Source organism: Odontesthes bonariensis, chromosome 11, assembly GCF_027942865.1.
Source record: "Odontesthes bonariensis isolate fOdoBon6 chromosome 11, fOdoBon6.hap1, whole genome shotgun sequence".
Taxonomy (NCBI): Eukaryota; Metazoa; Chordata; class Actinopteri; order Atheriniformes; family Atherinopsidae; genus Odontesthes; species Odontesthes bonariensis.
The window spans coordinates 32,969,480-32,985,341 of record NC_134516.1 but is presented as its reverse complement, the minus strand read 5'-3'; the positions used below and the strand labels follow the sequence as shown (position 1 = coordinate 32,985,341).

At 45.0% G+C, this 15,862-nt stretch overlaps 2 non-coding genes across 2 annotated transcripts; both read left to right on the top strand.

The window, feature by feature from the left end:
* The first annotated feature begins 11,131 nt into the window (after window positions 1-11,131).
* trnav-aac (transfer RNA valine (anticodon AAC)) lies at window positions 11,132-11,204 on the top strand. The gene has a single exon. It is a non-coding gene; the product is annotated as a tRNA-Val (tRNA).
* A 438-nt stretch (window positions 11,205-11,642) lies between these two features.
* On the top strand, window positions 11,643-11,714 carry trnaq-uug (transfer RNA glutamine (anticodon UUG)). Its single transcript has one exon. It is a non-coding gene; the product is annotated as a tRNA-Gln (tRNA).
* Window positions 11,715-15,862: the final 4,148 nt, after the last annotated feature.

The following is a 15,862-nucleotide window of genomic DNA, read 5'->3' as shown; positions in this document are numbered from 1 at the left end:
CATTTAAATATGATTTGCGTATTTAAGTAGGGGCGTGGACAGGGATGAGTCGGCTGCTCCGACATGTGCGCTCATGTCTACGTTGATTGGGATGTAAAAACGAAATGTGCTTGGATTAATGCATGCGCACAGATTCATACATCCGACGTTGGAGGGCATTTGGGTTTGAGCGTACGCCATGTTTCAGTAGGAAATCTACGCAAGTCTTTGTACATGAGGCCCCTGTTGTAGTATAAGCAGCAGGATATCAGAGTCTCCTGAGGTGACACCACAGTCTGTAATACAGATGTTGGTAAATTGTTCAGAACAACATACTCACACTCACACACGGACCAAATTAAGCACAAGCTGTGTTTGTAGAACCAACAGGAGGCCGTTGATGTCTGCAGTGATTTTAGTGGCATTAAGACTCATTAGAGCGGAGTCATTGAATATTTCTGTTTCAGGTTCTGCACTTTGTAGACGGTCTCTTGGCCCTCGCCTCTGCGCCGGCTGCACATGGACACTAAAGGCGGTAGCATGGTTGCCGCGTCTGTCACGGCGGTGGCGGACCGTGACGTCAAAATGACGTTTCAGGCCTGGCGCTTGCCTTGAAAAGACGGCGCAGCGCGTTGTCGTGCACCAGTAGATTTTTGTAACTTGGCACAACGAACCGGATGGACCGATGTGAGACCAGGTTCAGTGAGGAGGTGCGTTTGTACAGGCAGCTGTACGAAACTGCAGTGAAACAACACAGGGAGCACGTAAACTCCCCAAACTGGTGCACAGAGATGGGCAGAACTTTGGGGAAAGAGGGAGAGTTCTGTAAGAATGTGTGGAAGAAGCTACGGGAAAGATACGTGAAGGCAAAGAAGAGGGCAGAGACTCTGTTGGTGCCGGGGCCTTCAAACCTTCACCTCTTTTAACTGAATTAAAAAATTAAAATGATCCGAAAACTGCAGCAGTATCATAATATCAGTATTTAGCAAGTGCGAACCTGTCAATATGTGTCTTTTTAGGCGTGTTGAATCAGTTTTTTGGGGTTGAGGAGTGAACCCTCAGAAAGAAAATTACGCTTAAAAGCATGGAGCCTCTTGTGTTTGTTCTTGTGGAAAACTTTCCTGTTAGCTGAAACTGTGATATCCTGCGGTGGCGGGTAGCAATAATCACACTGGGGTTGTCTCTCTTTGGCTCCGTGCCATTTATTCATCCACCTCATACAACAACTGATGCACACCTGTTAAACCTTTGACTTGATCCCTCTTATTCTCTCTGTTCCCATAAGTGCAACACCACACACAAAGGTAGGTCCCCCTAGAGGCGCAAACCACAACTGCAAGACTGAGTCACTCAGTCTACCACATCCCTCCCCTCTAGATTAAACGACTTTAATTACACTTACTAGCCATTTACATTACACCGTTATACTAAACATCCTGGAACTCCCAATTAAACCTTAACTATCACAGTTACTTTTTTTTTATAACATTGTTTTACACATGTGTCATACATATAATTTATTTCCCTTCTTTTTTTTATACATTCAGCACATAACATTTTAACTAGGGATTTGGGTTGACTACCGCATCCCAGTGAGATTCCAGGACGCATTCTTGTCCTGTGGCTGTGGAACTCACTACTAACTAATATAGTCCTTTAAGTAAGCTGGAGCTTTCTTGGCTCGCTGAGATCTTCTCACCACTGGTGAGTCAACTGCAGGTGAAGGCTCAGGCTGCTCCACAGTTACTTCTGCTGCAGTGCTGCCAGTAGAGTCAGAAGAGATGGCTACCTCAGGTCCTACCTGAAGTGGTGGTTCAGGGACGTCCTCCTCAGGCGAGATGTCAGGCCACACCTCTGCTGTCGTCGCCCGTGGTGTGGAGCTTCTACCCCGTATTTGGTCAATGTGCCGTCTTACAACTTGTCCATTACCTAAAGTAACTTGGAATGACACAGGGCCTGTCTTCTCGGTTATTTCTCCTGGTACCCAGGTTGGTCCTGAGCCAAAGTTGCGTGTGTAGACCACGTCTCCATCTCCAAGTATTCTCACTCGAGCATGCATGTCATGATAACTTTTTTGTTTCTCTTGTTAGTCATGTACTCTGTTTCTAAAGTCTAGATGTATTAAGTCAAGAGTTGACCTCAACTTCCTACCACACAACAGCTCAGCTGGTGACTTACCAGTTGTCGATTGGGGTGTTATGCGATAGCTGAACAAAGCTCGAGACATTTTAGTTTCCATAGAATCTCCTGCCATCTTCTTCATGAGTGACTTGAACGTCTGCACGGCCCTCTCCTAATCCATTAGAAGAAGGATGGTATGGCGCAGTCGTGATGTGACGTATGCCATTCTTTTCAGCAAACTCCTGGAACCATTCACTCGTAAAACAGGTACCATTATCTGACACTATGATTTCAGGTATGCCATGTTGACTGAAACTCTTTCTAAGACATTCAATGGTAACTGCAGATGTAGAGCTACTCACGGAATATGCGTCGATCCACTTCGAGTACGCATCCACTATGATCAGGAACATTCTTCCCATCCATGGACCCGCATAATCGATGTGGATTCTCCTCCATGGTTTATCAGGAACTTCCCAGGGATGTACTGGGGCCACTGGCGGACTGTTACGGTTCTCCTGGCATGTCACACACGCCTTCACCAGCGCCTCCACCTCTGCATCGATGTTTGGCCACCACATGTAACTTCTTGCCAAACCTTTCATTCGAGTGATGCCGGGGTGTGCTTGGTGTAGTTGTTTCAGTAAGGCATTGCGTCCCGGTGGTGGAACAACAACGCGTCCTCCCCACAGGATACATCCTTCCTGGGTGCTGAGCTCATCCTGGCGTCGGGCGTATGGGATGAACTCAGGACTGTGCATCTTTGGCCAGCCTCGCAAGATGTATTCGCGCACTCTCGCTAGCACAGGGTCTTTGTCTGTCCACTTCTTAATTTTCTGTGCGTTCACCAGTGGCACGCCGATGTCCTCAAACAACAGCACTCTCTCCTCCTCCTCAGGCGTGCTCTCTCTTCCCCCTTCCAAGGGTAGCCTACTCAGCGCGTCAGCATTCGTATGGTCCCGGCCCGCCTTGTAGATGATGGTGTACTCATACGCTGCTAACGTGACTGCCCACCTTTGAATCCTCGGAGATGTCATCTGGGGTATGGCTCTCATTTCACTGAACAGTGAAATTAGTGGCTTGTGATCAGTCACTATCGCAAACTGCCTCCCATACAGGTATTTATGGAACTTCCTCACTCCGAAAACTACCGCAAGGCCTTCCTTGTCCAACTGGGAGTAGTTCTTCTCAGCTGCACTGAGAGTTCTTGAGACAAACCCTATGGGTCTCTTCGAGCCATCCGCCATACGATGAGAAAGTACGGCTCCCACACCGTAGGGTGATGCGTCACATGCCAAGATGAGAGGTTTGTTTGAGTCGTAGTGTACTAACACACTACAGGACTGAAGTAACACTTTCGACTCATCAAATGCTTTCTGCTGCTGGACACCCCATGACCATTTCTCTTCTTTCCTTAGCAGGGTATGCAGCGGTGCCAGCAGCGTGGAGAGCTTTGGGATGAACCTATGGTAGTAGTTCAACAAGCCAAGGTAAGCTTTTAATTCATTCACATTTTGTGGCTCAGGCGCCTCCGCGATGGCTTCCACTTTGTCTGTCAGAGGGTGTAGACCACTGGCGTTGATCTTGTGGCCTAGGAACGTCACCTCTTTTCCCATGAACTCACACTTGCTTCGTTTCAACCTCAGGCCGCTGTTCTCCAACCTTTGAAGTACTTCCTTCAGCGTCTTCAGGTGTTCTTGTTCATTTGGGCCTGTACAAAGTATGTCATCCAAATAAATTGCAACATTCGGAATTCCTCCTAAGATGCCCTCCATGGTTCTCTGGAATATCGCAGGACTGGAAGCTACTCCGAATGGTAAGCGTGTGTAGGTAAACAAGCCTTTGTGTGTATTCACGGTTACATACTTTCTGGATTCTTCGTCCAGGACTATCTGTTGGTAGGCATGACTCATGTCTAATTTCGTGAAGTGCTGTCCCCCGTTCAGCTGTGCGAAAAGGTCCTCCATTTTGGGAATTGGATACTGATCCACCCGCGAAGCTCTATTGACAGTGAGTTTATAATCCCCACATACTCTAATGGAGCCATCCCGTTTTCGCACTGGGACTATGGGCGCCGCCCACTCTGCAACCTGCACTGGCTCGATTATCTTGTCGTCCAGGAGCCTCTGTAGCTCACTTTCGACCAGTGGCTTTACTGCATAGGGAACCGGTCGGGGTTTACAGAATCGTGGTTGGGCCTCCCTGTCCACATTAATCTTCGCCGTGACACCCTTGAGCCGTCCTAACCCTTCTTTGAACACCTCAGCGTGCCTTTCAAGGATCCCCTCGAGCTGCAACTTGGGCTGCGATTTCACCTTGTTCACTAACTGATCCATCATGGCCAACTCTTGTAACCAACTTCGCCCTAGTAGGTTTGGTCCTTCTCCTCCAACTACTACTACAGGTAAGATCTTTTCTGTTTTTACATGTTGCACCTTCACTTGTGCGATGCCCAGTACTGCTAACTTCTCTCCTGTGTATGTATTTAATTTTAGCGATTTTCAGCTTCAATTCTTCTGTGTCTGTTTTCTTCCACAGTTGTGCATATTGCTATTTGCTTACTATGGTTATTCCACAGCTAGTATCAACTTCAAATGTTACTTCCATTCCAATGACATTCATGGTGCGTGTAATGGGCGCTACCTTGGTTGGCTCATTTGACATGCTGTAAATTGTGTGAAAACTCGCATCCTCTGTATCGCTTTCTCCCTCCCCTCTAAGTTGATTCGCTCGCTGTTCCTTTCCTGGGCCCTTGCTTTCGCCTTTTTGCCCCTTGAACGTTGCCTTTTGCACATATGAACTGCCCGCCTTCGATCTACAAGCTTTCTTAATGTGCCCTCGCTTGCCACAATTATGACACAGCTCAGTGGCAAACTTGCATTCAGCAGCATTGTGCTGGCCTTTGCAGCGATAACAACTAGAGAATTTGCGCGGAGTTTTGTCAGTGAATACTTTGTGGACACCTACTTGAGTCTTCGCCGCATGTCCATGCAGTGTTGTGTCCTCGACTAGCCTCCCTTGCATTTCCATCACGTCTTTGGATGCTGATTCCATAGCCTGGCATAATTCCAAAGCCTTGACAAACGTTAGTTTTGTTTCAGAAAAAAGTCGCCGTTGCATTCGGTCATCATTCACACCACACACCAATCTGTCTCTTAACATTTCTGACAATGCATCCTTGTAGTCACAATGCAGAGCTAATTTCCTCAATTCAGCCACATACTCAGATATTGACTCGCTGTTCTTCCGTATGCGTGAATTAAATTTAAATCGTTGCACTATTTCACTCGATGTGGGGTTGAAGTGCTTCTTGAGCTCAGCGGTAAGCTAGTCGTACGTTTTTGCTTTTGGCAATTCAGGACTGACTAAATTCCTCAGCAAGCTTTACGTAGTAGCACCAACTCCTCTTAACAGTACAGCCTTCCGTTTTTCTGGCTCTGTTATCTCATTAGCTTCGAAGAAAAAGTCCAACATTTCACTATACTCTTCCCAAGACTGAGTTGAGTTATCAAAAGGAGTTACCGCCGCCATTCTTACTTGTCGCGGTGTTGAAATCAGGCGTGGTGATGGGGAAACTTCGTTCTCCTCTTCAGAATTGGAACTGCTGGATACTGATTCCCTGGAGCTCGTTCCTCCGTGACTCATCTGAACTTGAAAATCCTTTAAATTCTCGTCGCCAATTATGTGATATCCTGCGGTGGCGGGTAGCAAGAATCACACTGTGGTTGTTTCTCTTTGGCTCCGTGCCATTTATTCATCCACCTCACACAACAACTGATGCACACCTGTTAAACCTGTGACTTGATCTCTCTTATTCTCTCTGTTCCCATAAGTGCAACACCACACATAAAGGTAGCTCCCCCTAGAGGCGCAAACCACAACTGCAAGACTTAGTCACTCAGTCTACCACAGAAACATTTCAGAGTTCTCCTCAAACTGTATTCAGTGGGCATAAAGATGTCTTTAACAGAGGGAACGAGGATTTATTTCTGTGCTTCACCCCAGCAGAAGCAGCCAGCGAGGGGGCGGGGCTTGTTCCAAATGCTCAGCTGCTCTCCCATTGGTTATTACTTATGACGTCAGAGACGGACAAAGTTCCCACTGGCTCCTGAAGCCGGTGTAGCGGAAGTGGTTCTGGAGGCAGCAGCGACACTTGTAATGTTCACAGCTTCTGTTTGACACCTCAGAGTTTATAAAACTCATACAACACTATCAGAACACATGGTCACCATAGGAACCTTTATAAGTTCAGGATTTCTAAAGTAACGGGACACACACACATCAGTCCAATCCAGATGTTTTTCTCATCTTTTCATAGTTTCCTGTTTTGCCTTCATAACTCAGATGGAATCAGTCAGTGAAAAACACAGCAGGCTGTGAGAGAAAGTAAAGGTGTTCACCAGACCAACCCAGGCTGAACCTGAGGGATGTATCACTGAAATTACTGAGCACATCATCAGACAGGAGAAGAAGAAGCCCATTTTCACTGATATCAGCATCAGACAGCAGACCTGGAGGTGCTTTTCTTTCTACAGCTGGCCTTCACTCCTCTGTGTCTTCTCTCCAACCATCTTTGTCCCAACCATTGCATCTGTGGTGTTCAGCACATCTGCAGCATCAGGCCCGCTGGCTCCGTTCTGCTCGTCTTCTGCAGACGGAGCTTTTTCATGGCAGGAAACCATCCAGTAAGTCAGGATTCTGCAGGAACCACTGGAAGACTTTCACTTCCTCCTTTAGTTGAACGCTTCATCAAACTGACACCATGCAGTTCCTCTATTCGCCACCAGAGGGAGACACATCTCCATCAATGCAGAGTCCCGCTCAGTATTACTGACAGTACTTCACAGCCACTGAGAGGACACATTTAAATCAGTAACATACAAAGAAATGATTTCTATATTTGAGCCAGGCTTCCACCTCCATATAAGACACACACTGTGTCCTCATACAACAAGCAGCTCTCCTGTCTGAGCTTCACATCTTTACAGTTAGCATCAGCACACACAGCATGTTGATGAAGATTCTCACTCATCCAGGTCATGGTAATCCTAAGAGCTCACATCCTCTGGCCTAAAAGGCCTCTAGCAAAGAGCCAGATAAGACCAGAGCCACCCACTCTGCAGATAAAGGGCCTTATGAGCTGCTGAAGTTCTTCAGGTAAATAAGTTTATATTAGTTTCTCTTTTGGTCAGAGGCTCTGGTGCTCTGGAGTTACACCAAGTGTTTCTGAATGTTAGCTGCAACACCTTTAAAACCTGTTTTATCTCCATGCAAACAACAGCTAATCCTAACTGTCCTGTAGTTCGTAATGTGTCAGATCTCCATTTATTCCATCTCTTTCGCTGCAGTTTTAAAACTTCATTACATTTGTTTTGTTGTTGAACCACCAAACCAGCTCAGAAGACACAGTATTTAATGGCTATCAGGTTGAGTGGAGGATGTAAATGAACAAGTGGTTCACTTCAAGGCAAGTACGAACATTCATCTTGAAAATCAACAGATATCAGCTTGCTGCACTTTTTCATGAAAGGATAACAAATCCAAGCCTGCGATTGTTATTAAGTTTTAAACAAGAGGCACAAGACTGAAGCGTTGAAACAGACAATTATAGCAGATAATAAAACACTTGTGATCTGTGGTGATTTCAACATGGACCTCTTAAAGGTACATACTCCTAAACAAACTTGTGATTTCTTGGCTGCGTTATACGGTAGAGGCTTGTATCCACTGATCACAAAGCCGAGCAGAGGAGCCACAGATAGTGCAACATTAACTGACAACATTTTTACACATTCCTTGGACACTGGTATAAATAGTGGTTTGGTAATAAGTGATGTAAGTGATCATTTAGCTGTATTTGCAACATTTAATGATCAGCTACAGAGGAAGAAAACAGAAAAGCGTAGATATGAAAGGGTAAGGACTGTTAAAGCAATTAATGCTTCAGAAATGAGCTTTAAAACAAGAGTGGCATGAGTTTCATACAGATGAAGTAAATACTGCAGACAATTCATTCTTCAACTGTTATTTATCTCTCTATGATAAACACTGTCCAACAGGTTTATGTTCACATAAGCATAGTTATGCTGAGAAACCTGGGATAACAAAGGCATTAAAAAATGCATGTAAGAAGAAAAATAAACTTTATGGAGACTTTATCAAAACTAGAACAGAGGTTGCTGAAAAACGCTGAGATGTACAAAAACAGGCTGAGCAACATGTTGAGGCAAGCAAAGAAGCAACATTATGATAAAATGTTACAAATAAATCAAAATAATATGAAGCGCACATGGAACATCCTAAATAATGTAATGGTGAATAAGCCTTGATCACCAGATCAACCTAAGTGTTTCATAAAGGACAATAAGGTGTTTGGCCATCTGACTGAAGCGGCTGATGAATGTAACTCAGTACAGCGGCTCGTGAATCCTCTGGTGCACGTTGAGCATCGTCATGCTCTTGAATTCCTTCCCGCAGTCGTCACATTTCATGAGGTCCCTCATTTCCACGAGGTTCTCCTGGTGCTCCTTCAGGGCGGACGGGTACTGGAAGTGTTTGCCGCAGTTTGAGCACCACACGGTATCTTCAGCGACGACCCCTGTTGGTGGTCGGTGCCGCTCACTTCTGCTCTTGACTCTTTTCTCCAAAAGAAACGGGTGCTCTTCTTCTGGCAAATGGCGTAAATCTGGTGTCTTTTCAGCCGTGCATGTGTTTAAAATGCTTGTTGCAGTGGATGCAGTGATAGGGCCGATCGTCCGTGTGGCACTGTGTGTGTCTGTTCAGTGTTCTGACACAATCAAATGCTTTAGAGCAAACGGGGCACACTTTGAGGGCTTTCTTTGCCACGTTTTGAACAGGTGCAGATGGGCTCTCCTCAGACGTCCCAGGAGGTGTTTCTAAATGAGCTTCCTTTGTGTCGCTGTCACAGTTCTGAGCGTCAGCGCCTGCCAGAATCTGCTCCAGCCTCTTGCTCTGCAGTGTGTCCTTAAAACATCTGAGGAAACTGGACAAGTGGAGGACAAAAGAAGAAGTGTCAGACCTAAAAAACTATCTACAGCAGATGAACAATATCTGAAAGTGATGTCCTTAAGAAAGAGGAAAAAATCCAGCAAAGACCTGACACAGGAGCTGAGAGATGCATCTGGACCTTCAGCTGATCCATCGGCTGTTGGCCCGAGCCTCATCAGAGATGGGCTCCATGGAAGGGTGGCTGTCAGGAAGCCGTTCTTAAGGAAGGGAAACAGTAAGCGTTGTTTCTAAGTGCTTGTTAAAATGATCATTTTAGATACTAATTATTGTTTTTTAGGCGATGTGAAAACCGTTTGCTGTGACTTTCAAATATGCTTCAAAAACTGGACGTGTTTCTTCAGATAAACTCCTGACCAACTGTGAAAAAGCAGTGAAAATGTCTGGCCTGTATAAACTTTGTGATGTCAAACAAGATCAGAGATGACATCGATTGTGATGTCACTACAGTGATGACATCACAGCTTTGTGAAGGCTTCTGTTCTGTCTCTTCTGGTCTGTGGTTCCAACCACAGATTCTGGATGGAAGTGAAGTCCGGATTCCAGAATGTTGATTTGTGTTCTCTGTTAATCTCTGGACGACTTCAGCTGATTACTTCCTGTCACTGTCACGTTGGAAGGTCCACTTCTGCCAGTTTTTCAGCAGCCAGTATCATGTTTTCCACCAGCAGTGTTTCCCAAGACAGAATAATGTCAGTTATTTTTTAAAATCTGACAGGTAACCAGGGAAGGAAGGACAAGAGGCAGGGAGGTGGGCAGCCACTGTGTGGCCTGGTGTGGGAATAATCACCTCAGCTGCTGATTTTAGGAGGAGCACCAATAAGCCAAACAGCGTCTCCATCCCAGGAGAAGAGGTGGCTGAGGAACACCTGGGAGTTTACCTGTTGCATATCTCTTATAAGTCTGTGGTGCAGAGTGCATCTTTCTTCAGCACCATCTGCTGTGGCAGCAGCATCAGAGCCAGCGACTCAAAGAAACTGAGCAAACTGCTAAAGAAGGCTGGCTCTGACCTGGGGACTGCTTTGGAGCTGTGTTTGATGAGCACTCACTTCTTTTTTTTTTTTTTAAACCCCGAGTCCTGTCCAGCATTATGGCAGCAGAATTGTAATCTGAATACCGTTTATGCCAAACACATTTGTTATACCAAGGGAAGCTTTATGAATGTAAAGCTCCCCTTGATGCCCATCAACTCCTTATTTTTATTTATTTATTTCTGTTACAATACTAAACATGATGTGATAGTGCCGAACCGAAACCGGGGGACAGAGAGAGAGGGAGAGCGAAGAAGGGAAAAAAAGGAACAGAAATATGAAGACACAAACATAGAAAACAATGAAAAATCAGACAACCAGCTGCTACACCTGTAAAAACAAAACTGAAGACAATCCAAGGCTTTTGTGGGAAATCCTGTAAGCAGACAAGCAGAGAACAAATACACAAACAAAAAATGCACAAGCAGCAGCAATCACATAGCAACCTTCCATCAAGGAATCGAACCCTGTTCCTCCGCTCGACAGGTGGATTCTAAACTTTGACCAGCGAATTGTCAAGCATTTGCATGACTGAGAGCGTACATTGACTGTGGAAGGGGTTCCATGGTGTAAAGGTCAGCACTCTGGACTCTGAATCCAGTGATACGAGTTCAAATCTCGGTGGAACCTTCAGGTGTGTGCTGTCATGGTTGCTTTCTGGAAAGAAGATGTGTTGAGTAGGCTAGTCAGTTGTGAAATGACACCAGATTGCACGATTGATCAAATCCAGCTGAGAGGATCTGTGGTGTGTGATGTCACACCTCTGGGTTGCTAGTTGAATCTTTTTTGGTTTCCTCTTGCATATTCATTTACGATGATTCTATTTATCCATGCTCTCCCAGAGGAGTGTGTTACAATCCCACTTCTGACTCAATTTGTTGCAACTCCAAAATCTCTTTCCGCTAGCAACAAGATTTGGGAAAACTTACCTCATTCTTTGGTTTCTGGAACACTAGTGAATAGGCATGGTTCCAGTTTCCGTAGTGTAGTGGTTATCACGTTCGCCTAACACGTGAAAGGTCCTCAGTTCGAAACTGGGCGGAAACATTACTTGCTCCTCCATTATTTACTTCATCCTTGTGTGAAGATGTATGACTGCATGTTAATGATAGCAACATCAACATATTCATAATTATGGATAGGAGGGGAGCCTCATCTGCTATTCTTGACATGTAAAGTCAATTTTGCAGGTTTTCAAAAGATTTTCTGACGCTATGGTGTGAAACGGACTTTGGCGAATCCCAAGCTGCTGAGCAAAAATGGCAACCTTCGGTCAAGGAATCGCACCCTGTTCCTCCGCTTGACAGGCGGATTCTAACCTTTGACCATTGAAGAAGATACAGAATGTGTTGCTTGACTGTCGTGCCAATTCTGAGAATACAAGTTGTAAGAGTATCACTGAAAAATTGACAAAAAAGCACGTCGCTAAAACCCTTTCAGTGTCAAGCATTTGCATGACTGAGAGCGTAAATTGACTGTGGAAGGGGTTCCATGGTGTAAAGGTCAGCACTCTGGACTTTGAATCCAGTGATCCGAGTTCAAATCTCAGTGGAACCTTCAGGTGTGTGTTGTCATGGTTGCGTTCTGGAAAGAAGATGAGTTGAGTAGGCTAGTCAGTTGTGAAATGACACCAGAGTGCACGATTCCAGCTGAGAGGATCTGTGGTATGTGACGTCACACCTCTGTGTTGCTAGTTGAATCTTTTTTGGTTTCCTCTTGCATATTCATTTACGATGCTTCTATTTATCCATGCTCTCCCAGAGGAGTGTGTTACAATCCCACTTCTGACTCAATTTGTTGCGACTCCACAAACTCTTTCCGCAAGCAACAAAATTTGGGAAAACTTACCTCATTCTTTGGCTTCCGGATCACTAGTGAACAGGTATGGTGCCAGTTTCAGTAGTGTAGTGGTTATCACGTTCGCCTCACACGTGAAAGGTCCTCAGTTCGCAACTGGGCGGAAACATTACTTGCTCCTCCATTATTTATTTCATCCTTGTGTGAAGATGTATGAATGCACGTTAATGATAGCAACATCAACATATTCATAATTATGGATCGGAGGGGAGCCTCATCTGCTATTCTTGACATGTAAAGTCAATTTTTGCAGATTTTCAAAAGATTTTTTGATGCTATGGTGTGAAACGGACTTTGGCGAATCCCTAGCTGCTAAGCGAAAATGGCAGCCTTCGGTCAAGGAATCGAACCCTCTTTCTCCACTTGACAGGCAGATTCTAACCTTTGACCATTGAAGAAGATACAGAATGTGTTGCTTGACTGTCGTGCCAATTCTGAGAATACAAGCTGTAAGAGTATCACTGAAAAATTGACAAAAAAAATCACGTCGCTAAAACCCTTCCATTGTCGAGCATTTGCATGACTGAGAGCGTAAATTGACTGTGGAAGGGGTTCCATGGTGTAAAGGTCAGCACTCTGGACTCTGAATCCAGTGATCCGAGTTCAAATCTCAGTGGAACCTTCAGGTGTTTGCTGTCATGGTTGCGTTCTGGAAAGAAGATGAGTTGAGTAGTCAGTTGTGAAATGACACCAGATTGCATGATTGATCAATTCCAGCTGAGAGCCTCTGTGGTATGTGACGTCTCAGGATGTTGTACATCCTGTCCACGTCCAGGACCTGTCGTGCCCTCTTATGCAACCCTGTTTCTGTGAGTTGGTGCTGGCCACAGGCAGGGTTGGGACAGACCACCTTCACCTTCCACAACTTATATGGCATCCAGGCCAGAAGTAAATTCCCAAAGAAGCGGTCCAGTGTAGGAGCCTGGTGGTACATGCTAGCGTCGCCACTCGAAATATTTCGCCCAACGTGAATTAATTTACTTGATTTACCTTCTAATTACTGTGTGAGTGGTGTACTTTCACATCGAGTGCAAATGACTGTGTAAATCTACACAGAAGGCTTGCTTTGCTCATGTCGGTTTGGGAACTAGTTTCTAGTGCGGAAAAACACAGCCGAAGCACACTCCCTGCTACGTCATTGGGAATCCCCCCCCGGCTGCTTCACGCTGGTTTGTTTGAGGAAAGCGGTAAAAGCTATGTTTTTTTTTGTCAAAAAATTGTCTAAAAACAAAACACTGGCAAAAGACCTGGACATTTCATCACTGGGATTCAAAGTTCTTGTTGGCTTTGGACAAGGCAAGACAAATATGAAACAACAGGTTTTCTGTTGTTGGACAAAGTGCTTGGAAGTGAGCAGTATGGAAGAGTGGTATGAAGGAGAGGGCAGGGGGGAAGATAGAGGTCCCTGTACACCAGGCTTCTTGTGGTGGCAATACATTTGGTGCTAAGTGAAATGCCATCTAAAGTGCTTTGATAAGAGCAAAAGAATGTAAGATAGTTGAATTTGAAATGACGGTATGTATTGAAGCCTGGTGTAAGAGCTGCTGGTTTTGAGTGATTTGTAAGGGAAGTGACTGTATGCAAGAGGGAAGTTGGCTGGCGGTACATTGATTAATTAATTATACTTGGTGGCAGGCAGCTGATAAAAGACCAAGCTCTCCCTGTCGGGGAATAGAACCCTGATCTTCCGCGCAGCACCCGGGAATTCTTTAGCTAACCCGCCCTAAACCGTTTCCCATTCGTTCTCTTTGGTCGTGCTGAACCACTACGGATGTAATGCGCCCTCCGGCCACTGCCGCCTTTTGGCGCTGCAACCGTTTCATGTCCCGCCTCCCTCTCTGACTCTTCATTCAGTGACAGGAGGAGAGCAGAAGCCAGCAGATAACACCTCTACTTTTTACATTTGTTTCATCCAACAAAGGTAAGTGACATTTATACGAAGAAATAAATACAACAATAGATAATATGAGATAAGATATGATATAATATGACTCTTTACACTCTTTAACTGTTTCAGGTCCCCCAAGGGGCCTTTTAGGTGACAAATGAGGGAGGACTCTCAACTGTTTCAAGCAATCTTACACATCACATGTCTAATATATACATCTAATATGTGCTTTTCCTCATTTGTCACAGGTCAACATGGAAAAAAAGTTTAGTTTTTTCCCTGGGAAGATCAACGTGGTTTTCCGCAAAGGACCTCAAGGGTTTCCCCGCCAGGATCCAACTGGTGCAGCTAAGCTGCTGAAGGACAACCCTTCTCTGCAGGACCAGTCTGCACCTCTGTGGGAGGACGGGGTAAAAAATAAATAAAAGTCCTGACTGTGGTCCGCCAGAGAGGAGGGGACGTCTCAGACAGGACAGAGGTGCTGGGGGAATACATCCTGCAGCTCGGAAAGTATAAGGGGAAGTCATTTAGTTGGCTTTTAGAAAATGATGTCGGCTACACAGTCTACCTCCTCAAACACAGAGAGAAAGAAGAGGCTGCAGGAGTGTGTACAACAGAGGGGCACCAGAAGGCCAGCTTGTTGTGTTTTGTGGATTATGACCACAGCTTTGAAGAGGTCATATCTCTCCTGCGCTTTGAGTCAGAAAAACCCACATCTCAAGCAGCTTCAGAGGACGATCAGCTGGTTGGCTTTGGCTCTGGTTCCAGGAGCAGCTGGCAGGAGGTGTGGGAAAACAGGGCTGGTGGCTTTGCAGCCTTCATCATGGAGGCTCAGTGTTTTCCAGGGTCTCAGATGTGCAAACTACAGCAGTATCTGAGAAAGAGAGAGCCAGCGTCTCTCCCCTCTCCACCAGTTCTTGCCTCAAGCGCACATCATGAAGCCACGAGGAGGTTTTTCAGTGTACTTTCAGTGTTACTTTCAAAGTACAGCTCACTTGTGTGTTACCAGAATAAGCATATTTTCAGAGCCCTTATTCTTATTGCTGCAGTGATGGATAATGACGAGCAGCTGGAGAAAGGAATACAGAGCATATCACCCACACAGGAACTACGGTGTTGTAAGTGCATTTTTGCTTGATTTTCTTTTAAGTGAACATTCAAAATAGTTTTGGTCAAAAAGTCTTATTAAATGTGAGTCTGCTAAACTATTGAATCTTTTTGTCTTTTGCCAGCTGCTACTCTATCATCGTCTTCTGTAGCAGGACGAGCTACAGGAATGAAAACAGCTTTTGTGAAAGTTCACATGTGTCAGATGGAGCCACAATGAATTGCTCTCCAAAATGGAACCATGAATTAAACTGCGTGTTTTCTGTGTGTGTTCTGGCCACGTTCCAATGTTTGCATGCTGGCGTTCCTACTAACCAATACACATGAATTGAAGTACCCATTTTTCTTCTCCATGCTTGTTATTTAAAGTTGGAAAAATCATATTGCTTCTCCTGCGTAGATTAATAAAGGCTAAAGAAAATTATTATAATTAAGCATCAATCTGTAGAAAACTGTGTGTATGAATAAAATGTATTAAAATATTACCATCAAATGTATTAAGATCTACCCCTTGGGTTTAGAAGATCAGAACAAGTAAGAAAAAACATTTGAATTGTTTGTGCCTTTACCAGGATGATTGATTATTGATTGTTTCCATTGCTGCTAACTGACATGACATTGTGTGTTTTAGCAGCATCTGCTTCACTGCCGCCTGCTGACACCAGAAGGAAACTGTGCGAGCCACAAGGTAATGGTAATTGCAATTGAACTTGTTTGGTCATCTGCTGTTACTCTCATGAAATGAACTGTCTTATGTAATGCGGTAATATCAGTTACCTTTCAGTCATTTACTGGTGAATGCTTTGTGTTGCCTGTCTGTCCTTGCAGTCCCCACCAGGCCTACAGTGAAGGA